This window comes from Pseudophryne corroboree, chromosome 9 (assembly GCF_028390025.1).
Source record: "Pseudophryne corroboree isolate aPseCor3 chromosome 9, aPseCor3.hap2, whole genome shotgun sequence".
NCBI lineage: Eukaryota > Metazoa > Chordata > Amphibia > Anura > Myobatrachidae > Pseudophryne > Pseudophryne corroboree.
The window spans coordinates 139,627,039-139,643,374 of NC_086452.1; the positions used below are offsets into that span (position 1 = coordinate 139,627,039).

The 16,336-nt window shown below is 47.0% G+C and overlaps 1 protein-coding gene across 3 annotated transcripts in view; it reads left to right on the forward strand.

Moving 5' to 3' along the window:
- TLCD4 (TLC domain containing 4) overlaps positions 1 to 16,336 on the forward strand; it is a 175,728-nt gene that overhangs the window by 53,046 nt on the left and 106,346 nt on the right. Inside the window, exon 2 of one of the 3 annotated variants that reach the window (XM_063939833.1) lies at positions 15,997 to 16,092. The exons of the other annotated variants lie outside the window; for them this stretch is intronic. The gene's annotated coding sequence lies outside the window, so the exon portion shown is untranslated. The remainder of the gene's footprint in view (positions 1 to 15,996; positions 16,093 to 16,336) is intronic. 3 annotated transcript variants of the gene reach the window in all.

The following is a 16,336-nucleotide window of genomic DNA, read 5'->3' on the forward strand; positions in this document are numbered from 1 at the left end:
AGGATAAGTGCGACCCCGAGGTGGCATTTTCCCCGGAATGAGCTCAATAGGACAGTCCCAGGGTCTATGTGGTGGTAACTGATCGGCCGCCTGTTCCGAGAACACATCTGTAAACTCCCGATAGACCTCTGGAATAAGCTCTTCGTCCGACTTGGAAGATACTCGAAGCGGGTAGACAGGAGTGAGACAATTCGAATGACAAAATGGACTCCAAGAAATTATCTGTGTCGACCTCCAGTCGACGTGAGGGTTGTGAAGCTTGAGCCAGGGAAGACCAAGAATGAGATCGTGAGGCATCTCTGAATCACAAGGAACTCCAGATGTTCTTGATGTAAAGCTCCCACTTGCAGCTTGATTGGCATAGTATGACTTGAAATCAGACAATTAGGAATTTGGGTACCATTAATAGCAGTTATCGTAATCAGTCGTTCGACCGACCGTAATTTCAAACCCAGATTCTGGGCACAGGAAAGTGAAATAAAATTCCCCGCAGCCCCTGAGTCCAACAGTGCCTTAACGGTTTTGACTTCAGACTCAGAAAACAAAGACACGGAGAGTAAACAGTCCACTGCCGGAGAAGATTGAGAAAAAACCCCTAGCTCGACTTCTCCAGAACAAGCTAGGACTGCCCGTTTCCCGGGCGAGACTTGCAAAACTTGAGAAAATGATCCGCCGCTCCACAGTAGAGGCAGAGTCTACCCTCACGACGGCGCTGACGTTCTTCTGAGGACAGCCGAGACCGAATAATCTGCATGGGTTCGTCTGGACTTGAAATAACTGTTTGCTTAGATGGAAGAGATCGGAATCTCGACAGGTCTGACCGACTACGTTCACCACCTCGTTCCTGCATGCGAAGATCCACCTTTACACAGAGTGAGATCAACTGTTCCAAGGAATCTGGCAGATCTCTAGTGATCAACTCGTCCTTTAAACGATCCGAGAGCCCGTTCCAAAAAGCAGCCCGAAGGGCATCATTATTCCAGCACAATTCTGAAGCTATAGTTTGAAAGTGAATCACATACTGTCCCACTGTACGAGAGCCTTGACGAACTCGGAGCAAGTCAGCAGAAGCAGCGGTCGTCCTGCCGGGCTCATCAAAGATCCTTTGGAATGACGTGATGAAGTTGGTGTAACTAGAAACTAACGGATCTGATCGCTCCCACAACGGTGACACCCACTCCAACGCTGAACCCTCAAGCAAAGAGATAATGTATGCCACTTTAGACCGATCAGTAGGGTAGTTATGTGAGAGGAGTTCGAAATGTACCTCACACTGATTGAGGAAACCACGGCAATTCTTTGGATTCCCAATATAACGAGGAGGAGTGGGAAGCTGAAGGCGTGACCTGGTTCCAGTCAAGGACTGAACATTGCTAGAGACAATCACTGGAGCGGATACTGGAGCTGGAGCTGGAACCACTGAAGCCAGAGAGGTCTGGATTTGATCCAGCCGGCCAGATAATTCCTGGAGATAATGCATCACCTGATTCTGTGCTGCTTCCTGACTCTGTACTCGGGAAACCAGGTCCTGCATGGTACTTGCTTCTGGGTTCCGATTCCCCGGGTCCATGTGGCCTGAGTATACTGTCACTGGCCTAGACTGAGGGTGTTGTGGACTCGGGGATTTTTCTGATGGTTGGGAAGAGGAACCACAACTGAGCCGGAACAGGGGTGGCCTAATATAGGACTTCCTCATACAGGACGCTGACAGTAAGGTTTGTTGAAATATTGAAGAGCTTTATTGCAGGAAAAGAACAACTTAAAGTCATATATCATAAAGGAACTTATGAGGGAATGTCCAGACCCATTGTAGGGTTTTGTGAGCAATATTAGAGATGCTGGTGGCTGAAGGAACTGTGGGTGATGTTTAAAAGTCACTGATAACTTAAAGAACTTGTAAATGGTGGTTAAAGACACAGATGGTTAAAGAACTTGTGAGCGGAGATTAAGACACTGGTAACTTGAAGAATTTAAGTGCAGGGGTTTAGGACGCTGATAATTTGTAGAAGTAAGTACGGTGACTGAGACGCTGATGATTGGAAGAACTTAAGTGCAGAGGTTTAAGACGCTGTTGATTTGTAGAACTTGAGAACGGTGACTGAGACGCTGATGATGTGAAGAACTGAAGTGCAGTGGTTTAAGACGCTGTTGATTTGTAGAACTTGAGAACGGTGACTGAGACGCTGATGATGTGACGAACTGAAGTGCAGTGGTTTAAGACGCTGTTGATTTGTAGAACTTGGGAACGGTGACTGAGACGCTGATGACGTGAAGAACTGAAGTGCAGTGTTTAAGACGCTGGTGATTCGTAGAACTTGAGAACAGTGATTTAGGGCCCGCAGCCCACGCTGATTCCTAGGAGCACTGGTGACTGAACCGCAGAGAGATACACCGGCCGCTGAATACACTGGAACCGGGCAGCGAACTGGCACCTGGTAAATGCCGGAGACACTGGAGTACAACTTCAGAGATCCTTGCCGGGAACAAGAGCGCTGGCATCCACGTCAGGGAAAGACGATACTCAGGCGCTGAGGCTCTGTCCGGCGTCTGACTTTGAATCTCCCGCCACCGCTGAATTGGTGGAGCAGTCTGATGACGTCACCTGCCCCCCGTCCACGTGATGCCGGGTGTCATGGCGGCGCCCATGCCCTGGAGAACCGCTGGGAGCCGCGCCAGCCAGATGCCGGAGCCCGTGGCCCACCGAAGGCGGAGGCCGCAACACAGACCAGCAGACACGCAGGGGTAAGCGCGGCGAACGCCGCCTCTGGCGTGTGACAGTGGTGTTAAGTTTCCTTAAGTCACATTGGTTTGAACCACTTAAGACAGTGGAGTTGAAATATCTCACCTGGAAGGTGGTCATGTTGTTAACCTTGGCTTCGGCTAGGCGAGTTTCGGAATTGGCAGCTTTATCACATAAAAGCCCCTATCATGTTTTCCATATGGATAGAGCGGAATTGCAGACCTGTCCTCAATTCCTGCCTAAGGTGGTCTCATCCTTTCATATGAACCAACCTATTGTCGTGCCTGTGGCTACGCGTGACTTGGAGGATTCCGAGTCCCTTGATGTGGTCAGGGCTTTGAAAATCTACGTGGCCAGAATGGCTAGGATCAGAAAAACAGAAGCACTGTTTGTCCTGTATGCAGCCAACAAGGTTGGCGGCCCTGCTTCAAAGCAGACTATTGCTCGCTGGATCTGGAACACGATTCAGCAGGCGCATTCTACGGCAGGATTGCCGTTACCAAAATCGGTTAAGGCCCATTCCACTAGGAAGGTGGGTTCTTCTTGGGCGGCTGCCGAGGGGTCTCGGCACTACAGCTGTGCCGAGCTGCTACTTGGTCGGGGTCAAACACCTTTGCAAGTTTGATACCCTGGCTGAGGAGGACCTCCTGTTTGCTCAATTGGTGCTGCAGAGTCATCTGCACTCTCCCGCCCGTTTGGGAGCTTTGGTATAATCCCCATGGTCCTTACGGAGTCCCAGCATCCTCTAGGACGTTAGAGAAAATAAGATTTTAAACCTACCGGTAAATCTTTTTCTCGTATTCCGTAGAGGATGCTGGGCGCCCGTCCCAAGTGCAGACTACTTCTGCAAGACTTGTATATAGTTATTGCTTACATAAGGGTTATGTTATAGTTTCATCGGTCTTGGACTGATGCTATGTTGTTTTTCATACTGTTAACTGGGTAGTATATCACAAGTTATACAGTGTGATTGGTGTGGCTGGTATGAATCTTGCCCTTGGATTACAAAAATCCTTTCCTTGTACTGTCCATCTCCTCTGGGCACAGTTTCTCTAACTGAGGTCTGGAGGAGGGGCATAGAGGGAGGAGCCAGTGCACACCCAGAGTCAAAGTCTTTCTTAGGGTGCCCATGTCTCCTGCGGAGCCCGTCTATCCCCATGGTCCTTACGGAGTCCCAGCATCCTCTACGGACTACGAGAAAAAGATTTACCGGTAGGTTTAAAATCTTATTATTTTGTGGTCAGCAATCCTGAGATGAGGATAATAGTAGAAGGATTGCATGATTCTTGTTAAATAATCACAGAGAAGCTTTTGCCAATCGCCAGCAGGAACCAGCAAATCACTGCGAAACCATTTCTATCATCGGCAGTGACCCATTTGATACAGTGCATCCGGAAAGTATTCACAGCGCTTAATTTCTTCCACATTTTGTTATATTACAGCCTTATTCCAAAATGGAATAAATTTATTTTTTCCATCCAAATTCTACACACAATACCCCATAACGACAACGTGAAAAAAGTTTTTTGAGATTTTTGCTAATTTATTAAAAATAAAAAACTAAGAAATCACATGTACATAAATATTCACAGCCTTTGCCATGAAGCTCAAAATGTAACTCCGGTGCATCCTGTTTCCACTGATCATCCTTGAGATGTTCCTACAGCTTAATTAGAGTCCACCTGTGGTAAATTCAGTTGATTGGACATGATTTGGAAAGGTACACACCTGTCTATGTAAGGTCCCACACTTGACAGTGCATGTCTGAGCACAAACCAAGCATGAAGTCAAAGGAATTGTCTGTAGATGTCAGAGACAGGATTGTCTCGAGGGTACAGAAAAATATCTGCTGCTTTAAAGGTCCCAATGAGCACAGTGGAATCTATCATCCGTAAATGGAAGAAGTTTGGAACCACCAGGACTCTTCCTAGAGCTGGCCGGCCGTCTAAACGAGCAATCGGGGGAAAAGGGCCCTAGTCAGGGAAGTGACCAAGAACCCAATGGTCACTCTGTCAGACCTACATCATTCCTCTGTGGAGAGAGGAGAACCTTCCAGAAGGACAACCATCTCTGCAGCAATCCAACACTCAGGCCTGTATAGTAGAGTGGCCAGACGGAAGCCACTCCTTAGTAGAAAGCACATGGCAGCCCGCCTGGAGTTTGCCAAAATGCACCCGAAGGACTCTCAGACCATGAGAAACAAAATTCTCTGGTCTGATGAGACAAAGATTGAACTCTTTGGCGTGAATGCCAGGCGTCATGTTTGGAGGAAACCATGCACCATCCCTACAGTGAAGCATGGTAGTGCAGCATCATGTTGTGGGGATGTTTTTCAGCGGCAGGAACTGGGAGACTAGTCAGGATAGAGGGAAAGATGAATGCAGCAATGTACAGAGACATCCTGGATGAAAACCTGCTCCAGAGGGCTCTTGACTTCAGACTGGGGCGACGGTTCATCTTTCAGCAGGACAACGACCCTAAGCACACAGCTAAGATATCAAAGGAGTGGCTTCAGGACAACTCTGTGAATGTCCTTGAGTGGCCCAGCCAGAGCCTAGACTTGAATCCGATTGAACATCTCTGGAGAGATCTAAAAATGGCTGTGCACCGACACTTCCCATCCAACCTGATGGAGCTTGAGAGGTGCTGCAAAGAGGAATTGGCGAAACCGCCCAAATATAGGTGTGCCAAGCTTGTAGCATCATATTCAAAAAGACTTGAGGCTGTAATTGCTGCCAAAAGTACATCAACAAAGTATTGAGCAAAAGGCTGTGAATACTTATGTACATGTGATTTCTTAGTTTTTTTTATTTTTAATAAATTTGCAAAAGTCTAAAAACATTTTTTGTAATATTGTCATTATTGGGTATTGTGTGTAGAATTCTAAGGGAAAACTTAATTTATTCCAGTTTGGAATAAGGCTGTAACATAACAAAATGTGGAAAGAGTGAAGCACTGTGAATACTTTCTAGATGCACTGTAGATATAGGGTAAACAAGTAAAAACAAAAGATCTGAAATACTACTTGAATGAGCAAAAAAGAGAGTTGACAGATCATACTGGGAGGTCTACACTAATTTGGATCAAGTGATTTATAAAGTGGGTGTTCGCACAGGAACACAGACAGGCAGTGGTTAATTATCACTGTATGAGTGCACAGGTAGGTAATACCAGCCCACATGACAACGGCCACGCACACTTATGCACATTTTGTACAGTGCTCTTACAGAGGTACCTGCCAGCAGAAGAACCTATAAGAAGTACTGTAATGTGCATTATGTTCTTTCAAAGGTGGAGTGACCATACCTCTACAATTAGGAAACAACCCCTTTCGTTACCGTGGCCCGTGAAACCTTTCTACCGCCCTGCATGCAAGGGGTCCATGTACATTTTCTTTTTTGGTCCAGCGGGGAAAATAATGGTTGCTCATTTGGCACATAAATACAAGATGGCTTTATTTTTACACTACAATTTAGAGTTGAGCTAGGACACGATAAATGTATCCATGCTTGGCCACAGGTGACTTAATTAGCGCCAGTCAATTTGATCAAACCATCTGTGCTGAGCCATGGATATACCTTAAACCTGGACTGTTGGGGTGCCTGGAGGACCGCGTTTGGGAACCTCTGGTGTAATTCAAAAGATATTACTTGGTAATGGTAAGCTGCCATTTTGCCATTTCATGGGCAGTTAGACAGTCTGATACCACTGCTCTATCACTGTTCATGGTCAAGAATGAATTTTTACAGCAAGCAAAGTAACGACTCCCGACCCACTCATACTCATTAGTTCAGGAATTCACTCTCTGTGTGTTCTTTCTTCTTTATATACATAATATAAATATAATCATTCCCTTTAAATTAAACTGTATATGCTTGGGTAGGACCTGCCTGACAAAATGACATAATTTATTAGCCAGTGTGCGCGAGAGACAGACTCAATGGGTGTTCCTTGCATGAGAGGAATAATGAGATGTCATTGTGTAAAACTCACTGATTAACATCCAGTCATGTGCCATTCTCTAAGCCAGGGGTGGGGAACCTCCGGCCCGCGGGCCTTATCCGGCTCGGCAAAGCATTTTGACCGGCCCGCAAGACAGCCGCCGAGGTGTAAAGCCATCCGCCGCGCACGGCATCCTGGGAGATGTAGTTTTATCACACTGCACTGTATTCAGTGTACTGTGTGAGAAAACTACATCTCCCTTGATGCAGTGCATGGCTTTGTGGGGCACCCGCCGGTGGCTCTGCTTTTGCGCTGCCTGACTGAGCAGAGATTGGCTTAGGGGGGAGGCAGTCAGCAGCTAAACAGAGACCGGCGGGGGGAGGGGGGTGTTGAGGAGCGCAGATCAATAGAGATCGGCGGAGGGGGGAGGCAGCCGGCAGCACTGCTCACACAACTGAGCTAAGGCTGCAGCGGGAGAGAGCGCTGGAACTACTGTAGAGGCTCAGCAACTCACAGCCTCACACATTTAAACCAGTAGCGGGAAGGAGCGATGGAGCAGAGAGGCTGCCCACACACTACAGTGCCAGTGCAGACTGCTGCGAAGATGAGGGAGTGGATGAGGATCCGAGGAGCCAGCTTCCACTTTAGTGCAAGTTCTGCCACATAACTTTGCCTTCACTTCATACCAGGTCAGTTTATTTTATTTTTTTTCAGGGTGGGCAATGAATATGTTTTATTATTCTCCAGTGGGGGCAATGTGTTTTATTATGTCACTGTGGGGGCAACATGTGTGTGTGTGTGTGTGTTTTCTGTCATGTGTGGGACAGTGTGGGCTTGATTAGGAGTGATATACTGTACAACCGCTCTATTACTGTGGCCATTATCTGTAAGGAGTACTAATGGGGGCATTATGTGTAAGGCCACACCTACTTTCCAGGGGGTGGACGGGCGCTTAAAAAATGGCCCGTGAATGATGTTTAAAAAATCCAAATGGCCCTTGGCTGAAAAAAGGTTCCCCACCCCTGCTCTAAGCCAATCAACACCTGCTGCTTCATTCTTTGCTGATGGCACTAAATTATGCAATTGGCTGATGAAATGCAACCCAAATGAATAACCCTTGGTGCACAGAAAAAAACATTGTTGTAACCCGTAGTAACCTGATTCTGCCATTATTCTAGTGCAGTTTAGAAAATGGGTTACAGGACAGAGCAGTATTACTAAACGTCAGCAACTATTGTTTCATTAATCATTTCATATTATTTAGTGATGTTTTATAATGGACCATTACAATAGACCTGTTTGATGAAGTAGATGGCTTTAGAATCAATCAAGATCCCTTCAGGCATTAAATATGTAATTATTCGTTAGTTCTTCTCCACATAAATAAAATACTGTAGAAAACATCATATCTAAACTCCTATGCTTCACATTGACATTGATGGACAGGGCTGCATTCTCCTGTTTTCGTGTTCTCTTTGATCCACAGCAGTTTGATAGATTGATGCATTGGTTGTATCCCTCTTCATAAAAGTGAATGTAGTGATACAGCAGATAGATAAAACGGTATCAGTGCTTGCGCTGTAAATGGAAAGGCATTATAAGCATGGAAATGGTTGTCTGTATCCTTTCACTGCTTTACTTGACATTACTTGGCTGAAGCACAATTGGGGCCTGAGTCGGACACAGTAGAGCTATGTGTTCTGCCTGTGGGTGCATCTGGTTTGCACTGCGCCTGTGTCTGATTTTGTGCCTACACCAGTGGCAAACTCAGGATTTTTAGAGGGAGGTTTCCAAATGCAGTCCACAATCTCCCACTCTGCGGAACATTGGAGCAAGTGCGGGAGTCTGGAGGAGCGGTAGAAGACCCTAGTAACAACCGTGGATTTTAATGTAAACCTTGGTCTTTTTATACACTGGATACTGCATGGAATACAGTATTAATATCTAGGGCAATAGTATGTAGGCTGTAGCAAACATATTTAAATAATACATAAATACACAAACAATAGAACCAGTGCTGCACGTTCTAAGCACACATTCTCCCACCTCATGGTAAGGCTCCTGTCTCTTCTTCCTAGTAGCTGCTCTCTGATCCAGTGCACTGATTGGGACTCAGATCTACACACGGCAAACTAGGTAGAATAAGCTGCTACCACTGGGCATGTGCAGCAGCTCTGCTCTGTCTCTTAAACTGCATGATGTGGCAGCAGCTCTAGTAATCATATTATATAATATTGCTATAATAATTTGAGCCACTGGCCAAGAGGAGGGGGTTTCCGGGCAACCGGAAATCCCCCCTGTGTTTGCCTATGTACAGAGTTGCAGTACTGATGTGGACGCACAGTAGAAGTGTATTCTCCTCTCATGATGCTACCTCCCCCCCACTTCCACTAACTGTTGGTGTCCCCCAAGGCTCTGTTCTTGGTCCTCTCCTTTTCTTTTTCATCCACTAGGGGTCACTGGAGTACTCTTGGGATATGGACGGCTTCCGTAGGAAACAGGGCACTGAATATTTAAATTTAGAACACTCCACCCCTCCATATCCCAGAGTACCTCAGTGTTTTTTCTGTGCTCGAAGTAGCAACAGGTCTGTGGCTTGGTCCACAATTCTTTTGAATATTTTTTTTTTTTTTAGTAGAAACTATGCTAAAGTCCATGTATGTAGCAGCAGGAGTGCTGCTGAGTCCTGGCTTGGTTGGCATCTGGGTCACTAAGGCGCTAATAGTATGGATAACAGAACTCAAGTCTGCCCTACATGACGAACACCTTATACTTCTTGCTGATCAAATGTGTGAGGCTGCGGAGTATCTCTGCACAGCTTCTACTGACGTCAGTCAGCTCACTTCTCGCCTTTCATCGTCGCTAGTTACGGCACGATGAGCACTCTGGCTGCGTTCTTGGCAAGCGGAGGCAGAGGTCAAACGAGGTATAGAGGCGTTACCGTACGGTGGCAAGAAGTTGTTTGGTCCTGAATTGGACACATGGATTTCTGAGGCTACGGGAGGAAAGTCGGTTTTCTTACCATTGCCTCCACCGGTACCAAGACGGAGGTACTCTGGACCTGCGTTCAAATCCTTTAGACCTCAGTCCTTTCGCGGACGTGGCAGAGGAACAGCGACGCCTGGTAGACGTGGTCGTGGACGTGGTTTCCAACAAACCAACACAAGTCGTCAGGACGCTAAGGTTACCGACAAGCCAGTGGCATGACGGGCTACCAGCCCATCTCGGTTCTCCGATTGTGGGAGCACGCCTTCAGACGTTCCATTTGGCGTGGTTCCAGACATCCGCGGATGGGTGGATCCGCAATTTAGTGTTAAGAGGTTACAAAATAGAGTTCGACTGTCTTCCGCCACTGCGGTTTTTTAAGACAGGACTGCCTCTGTCGGACGACAAGAGGGCGGTTCTGCAAATTGCCATTCAGTCCCTACTGGATTCAGCAGTTTTGATTCCGGTCCCTGTACACCAACAGGGTCAGGGTTATTATTCCACTCTGTTTGTGGTACCGAAGCCGGATGGCTCAGTCAGGCCAATATTGAACTTAAAGGGTCTCAATCGGTACGTAACTTACTACAGATTCAAGATGGAATCTCTGCGCTCAGTGATTGCAAGTTTAGAGCCAAAGGAATTCATGATTGCGCTAGATCTCAAGGATGCGTACTTACACATTCCGATTTGGCAGCCTCATCAAAGGTTCTTGCGGTTTGCAATACGCCAAAACCATTACCAGTTTCAGTCTCTACCGTTTGGCCTATCGTCAGCGCCTCGGGTATTCACCAAAGTGATGTCTGTGATGATAGCTCATCTCAGATCCCTGGGAGTGACAATAGTTCCGTATTTAGACGATCTGCTCATCAAAGCCCCGTCTCAACAGATGCTTCTCCAACATGCGCTACTAACGTACAAGGTACTAGTTCACCACGGTTGGATTGTCAACTTCAAAAAATCACATCTCATTCCGTCTCAACGCCTTCAATTCCTAGGTATGATTCTCGATACGGTAAATCAAAGAATTTACCTACCACAACAGAAAGTACAGATTATTCGCCATCTAGTACAATTAGTGCTCAAGCCACGCACAGTCTCGGTACATTTGTGCATTCGCCTCTTAGGAACAATGGTGGCGGCTTTCGAAGCGCTTCAGTTCGGAAGATTTCACTCACGTCCTTTTCAACTGGATGTGCTCGCACAGTGGTTGGGCTCGCATCTGCAGATTCACCACAGGGTGAGGTTGTCGCCAAAGGGCAAGGGTGTCTATACTCTGGTGGCTCAAGGAACACAATTTAACCGCAGGGAAACTATTCGGCGGCTGGAATTGGATAATTCTAACGACGGACGCGAGTCTCAGAGGTTGGGGAGCTGTAGTTCAAAATTGTCAGCGACAGGGTCTCTGGGCGGATCACGAAAGATTGCTGTCTATAAATGTCCTGGAACTCCGCGCAATTTACAATGCACTACGACAAGCAGTACACATGCTTCGCTCTCAGACTGTCCAAGTGCAGTCAGACAACGCAACGGCAGTCGCATACATCAACAAACAAGGAGGAACGAGAAGCCGCATGGCAATGCGGGAAGTAGCTCGAATCCTCAATTGGGCAGAATACCACCAGGTGATATTGTCGGCAGTGTTCATTCCGGGAGTGGACAACTGGGAGGCGGATTATCTCAGCCGTCTGGATTTTCATCCAGGAGAATGGGCGTTAAATCCAGAGGTGTTTCACATGTTGGTTCAGCGGTGGGGTTACCCTCAGGTGGACCTGATGGCGTCTCGCCACAATCACCAAACACTCCAGTATGTGTCCAGAACGAGAGATCCAAAGGCAGTGGGCGGTGGATGCTCTCACAATCGCGTGGCCATACAGCCTAGTGTATCTGTTTCCACCGTTTCCGCTGCTCCCTCTGGTGCTAAAACGGATCAAAAGAGAGTCTGTCACAGTCATACTAGTGGCTCCTCATTGGCCTCGAAGAGCTTGGTTCTCGGATCTCCACGGACTACTCGCAGACGATCCTTGGCCGCTCCCTCTACGTCCGGACTTGTTACAACAGGGTCTGTTCCTTTACCCCGATTTAGCGCGGCTGCGTTTGACGGGGTGGCTGTTGAGACCGCCCTCTTGAGAAGAGAGGGCATTCCGGAATCTGTTATACCAACCATGTTACGTGCTAGGAAGCCAGTTACGGCAGCTCATTATTACAGAATTTGGCGTGCCTATATAGGTTGGTGTGAAACTCGAAAGTTTCCGACATCATCTTTCAAGTTATCCCGTCGTTTGTTATTTCTACAAACGGGGTTAGATGGAGGACTGCGTTTATCTACACTAAAGGTGCAGGTATCTGCTTTGTCAATTTACTTTCAAAGAAGATTGGCTCTATTGCCGTCTATACACACCTTTCTGCAAGGTGTCCTCAGAGTACAGCCTCCATTCATTCCACCTAGAGCGCCATGGGACTTGAATCTGGTTTTAGATTTCTTACAGTCTTCATATTTTGAACCCTTACAGCAAGTGGATATAAAGTTTCTCACTTGGAAAACAATTTTTCTTCTAGCCGTAGCTTCGGCAAGGCGTGTTTCAGATTTGGGTGCCTTGTCATGCAAGCCACCGTATTTGGTGTTTCATGATGACAGAGCGGAACTTCGGACGAATCCCGCTTTCTTACCAAAGGTAGTGTCATCTTTTCACATCAATCAACCAATAGTAGTTCCTGTGTTGGCAGCACATTCTGGAACTCTGGATGTGGTACGCGCTTTACGCGTTTATGTATCCCGAACGTCTACAGTTCGTAAGACGGATACGTTGTTTGTTCTCTATGATGCTGCCAAGATGGGTTGGCCAGGGTCTAAGCAGACCTTATCCAGATGGATAAAACTGACCATACGTCAGGCTTACCTTCATGCTAGGTTACAGCCGCCTACATCAGTAACAACTCATTCCACACGTTCTGTGGGAACTTCATGGGCAGCTGGTCGTGGAGCTTCTACGACGCAGCTTTGCCGTGCAGCTACATGGTCTTCAATGCACACGTTTGTGCGCTTTTACAAGTTTGATACGTTTGCGGCATCAGCATCTAGCTTTGGCCGCCTAGTGTTACAGGTGCCAAACAGCTCTCCCGCCCACGGGGGAAGCTTTGGTACGTCCCAAGAGTACTCCAGTGACCCCTAGTGGATGAAAAAGAAAATAGGATTTTGGTACTTACCAGGTAAATCCTTTTCTTTGAATCCATAGGGGGCACTGGACGCCCACCCAGAGCAGTTTTACCTGGTTTGTGGTAAGTTCAGGGGATCTTATGGTAACACACTCTCACCGACTGGTTCAAATTATCAAGTGCTGGTTATGGTGTCAACTGTTTAGTTGTCAGTAACGTTATGTGTCAACTTCGTTGTTGTCCGTTATGTTATATGTAATACTCCATTGACAACCTCTCTATAGCTCCTGTTCGGCTCAGTAAAAAACACTGAGGTACTCTGGGATATGGAGGGGTGGAGTGTTCTAAATTTAAATATTCAGTGCCCTGTTTCCTACGGAAGCCGTCCATATCCCAAGAGTACTCCAGTGCCCCCTATGGATTCAAAGAAAAGGATTTACCTGGTAAGAACCAAAATCCTATTTTCTCTCTCTATACGTCCTCTTTAGGTGAACTCATTAGTTCTTTTAACTTCCAATACCACCTCTATGCTGATGACACTCAAATCTACCTCTCCTCCCCTGATCTCTCTATGGCTCTCCTCACTCGTACCTCAAACTGTCTTTCTGCTATCTATTCCTGGATGTCCCAGCGCTTTCTTAAACTCAACATGTCTAAGACTGAGCTGATCATCTTCCCACCCTACCGCACAGCATCACCTCCCACAATCTCATTATCCATTGATGGCACGACTATCTCCCCAAGCCCCCAAGTACGCTGTCTTGGCGTAAACCTTGACTCCTCCCTCTCCTTCAAACCACACATTCAGCACCTCTCACAAACCTGTGATTTTCATCTCAAAAACATTTCCAGAATCAGACCTTTTCTCACCCAGGATGCCACTAAGATCATTATTCACTCACTGATTATTTCCAGACTAGACTACTGTAATCTCCTCCTAACTGGCCTCCCTGACAATTACCTCTCTCCACTCCAATCTATCCTCAATGTTGCTGCACGGCTCATCTTCCTCACCAAACGCACTACGTCTACCTCCCCTCTCCTACAGGACCCTCACTGGCTTCCCTTCCCTTTCAGAATCCAGTTCAAACTTTTCACACTCACAAAGCACTCACCCACTCCTCTCCCATCTACATCTCTGACCTAATCTCCCTTTACTCTCCTACCCGTCCTCTTCGCTCTGCTAATGCACGCCGACTCTCCTGTCTTCTGATTACTTCCTCCCACTCCTATCTCCAAGCTTTTTCACGTGCTGCTCCCTTTCTCTGGAATTCTTTACCTCTCCCCGTCAGACTCTCCACCTCTCTACAAAACTTCAAACGGGCTCTTAAGACCCATTTCTTTTCCAAACCCAGCCAAATCTCATCCTAACCCTCTGTTCCACGCTCTCTATGTACCCCATCTGTGTCACCCCTGTCTGTCTACCCCTTAGCTTAGAATGTAAGCTCTCACGAGTAGGGCCCTCTTCCCTCATGTGCTTATACTTTTCTTACTTTAATAATCCTCAACTGCCCAGATCCCGCAGTTTTTTGGCCACCTGGAACTTATCTCTATGTTGTTTACTGGTGTAAATATGCTTAGTTACCCTGTACTTGTCCTATATTGTCTTCAACTGTAAGTCACTGTTTTCCTGTTTTGATTATGTGCATATGTACTCTGTAATTGGGCGCTGCGGAACCCTTGTGGCGCCATATAAATAAAGGATAATAATAAATAATAATAAATATTAGAAATGTGTGAGGCATTCCTGGGCTGTAGTAAGGGGTGTGCACAATGTTGCGTCTTATGTGAAAGTCGCAGGCATGTCTCCATAGGGCTGCCATGGTGAGGCTAATGTAGTGTCTAAAGATGCACTAAAGTGTGTATCTCAGTCCCTGCACATTTGGAATGCACGGATGTCCACCAGTAAAGGGCTTTGTAGTATTAGCATAAAGTTGCAGAGGTGCTTGCAGCAGACACGGTCATGGCGCTGTCCTAAATAGAATCAGGCCCTTTAAGTTGAGATATTTAAGTGTCAAAATGAATGTAGAAATACATTATTTGCAGGAGCAATGAATACTATTGTGTTTCCCTGCATGTTACCTACTGCATTGTAAGGTCTCCCCGCTTTTGATCTGCACATGCTGGGAACTGCATCTTTCCTGTACTGAGCATTAGCTTGAACGGGTGTGAATCATAGCATAGACAGTAACTAGGTCGACAGTCACTTGGTCGACAGTGAGTGTCGACACCTGAAATAGGTCGACATGCTCGTTAGGTCAACATGGAAAAAGGTCGACATGAGTTTTTTACAGGGTTTTTTTGGTGTAGTTTTCTTCGTAAAGTGACCGGGAACCCCAATTAGTGCACCGTGTCCCTTCATATGGCTTGCTTCGCTCGCCATGCTTCGGGCAGGTTACTGTTCCCAATTGTTGTCCACGTGGATCGTAAAGTATGAAAAAGCTAAAAAAAATGGGAAAAAAATTGTGAAAAACTCATGTCGACCTTGTTCATATCGACCTAGTGACCATGTCGACCTATAGACCATGCCGAGCTAATGTATGTTGACCAATAGTGGTCGACCTAATGACTGTGGACCAAAGTACTGTCGACCTAAGGACCAGATACCAGCTGGAACACATGGGAGCCACTACAAGTCCGTTTTGCTGACTGACCTTGCAGTGTTTTGCACTACACAGGCTCCGTAGCCGGGCGTATGCAGTTATAGGCTATACAGAATTGTGAGCATCTCATTCACAACTTCACCTGTGTCTAATGGCCCCGATACATTACAGATGTATTGGAGCAATGCCCCTAGCATCCGAAGGCCTGGTCGGGGAATCGGGAATATTACACATGTTAAAAAATCCTGATTCCTTGATCCTGACCTTTGCAAATCTGGCATTTTTAACGGGCTGGGGTTGGGTGACTGGTGGTTGAGATCCCAGCGGTCAGCATACCAACGCCGGGATCCCTGCCGCTAGTATGCCGAGTGCAATGAAGCCCCTTGCAGGCTCGCTGAGCTCGCCACAGGTTCTATTCCCACTCTATGGGTGTCTGTTCATCGGCATCCCGGCTGTCGGCATTTGAAGTGGTCGGGATTTCGGCATCAGTATCCTTACCCCCGGGTTCCCGGCAGCCGATCACATGACTACATCCCAATTGTAACATGTTTCATTTACCCAATTTCCTGACAGATCGCCGATGATCGCTGATCACTGAATCTGCACGGCAGTGCTGGCGGAATGGAGAATCCGGGAAACAGGCCGTCTGATGAGTGGGGGCTATAAATTGTGCGTACACAGAAATGTATCCAATTTCATATGTATAGAGGCACCAGCCCTGCACTGTGGCAGGAGGACCCAACACACTTGGCCTAAGGGGCAGATTGGGATCAAAAACCAGCCCGGGAAATTTATGGAAGCAGCCCTAATAGGGGTGAGGTCTGTTGAGGGGGTGGGGTCTGTAAAGTGGGCAGGATTACTGCTCAGAAGACCTGATTATATGCAGGTATGTGAATTGCGCGCCGCAGGCGCA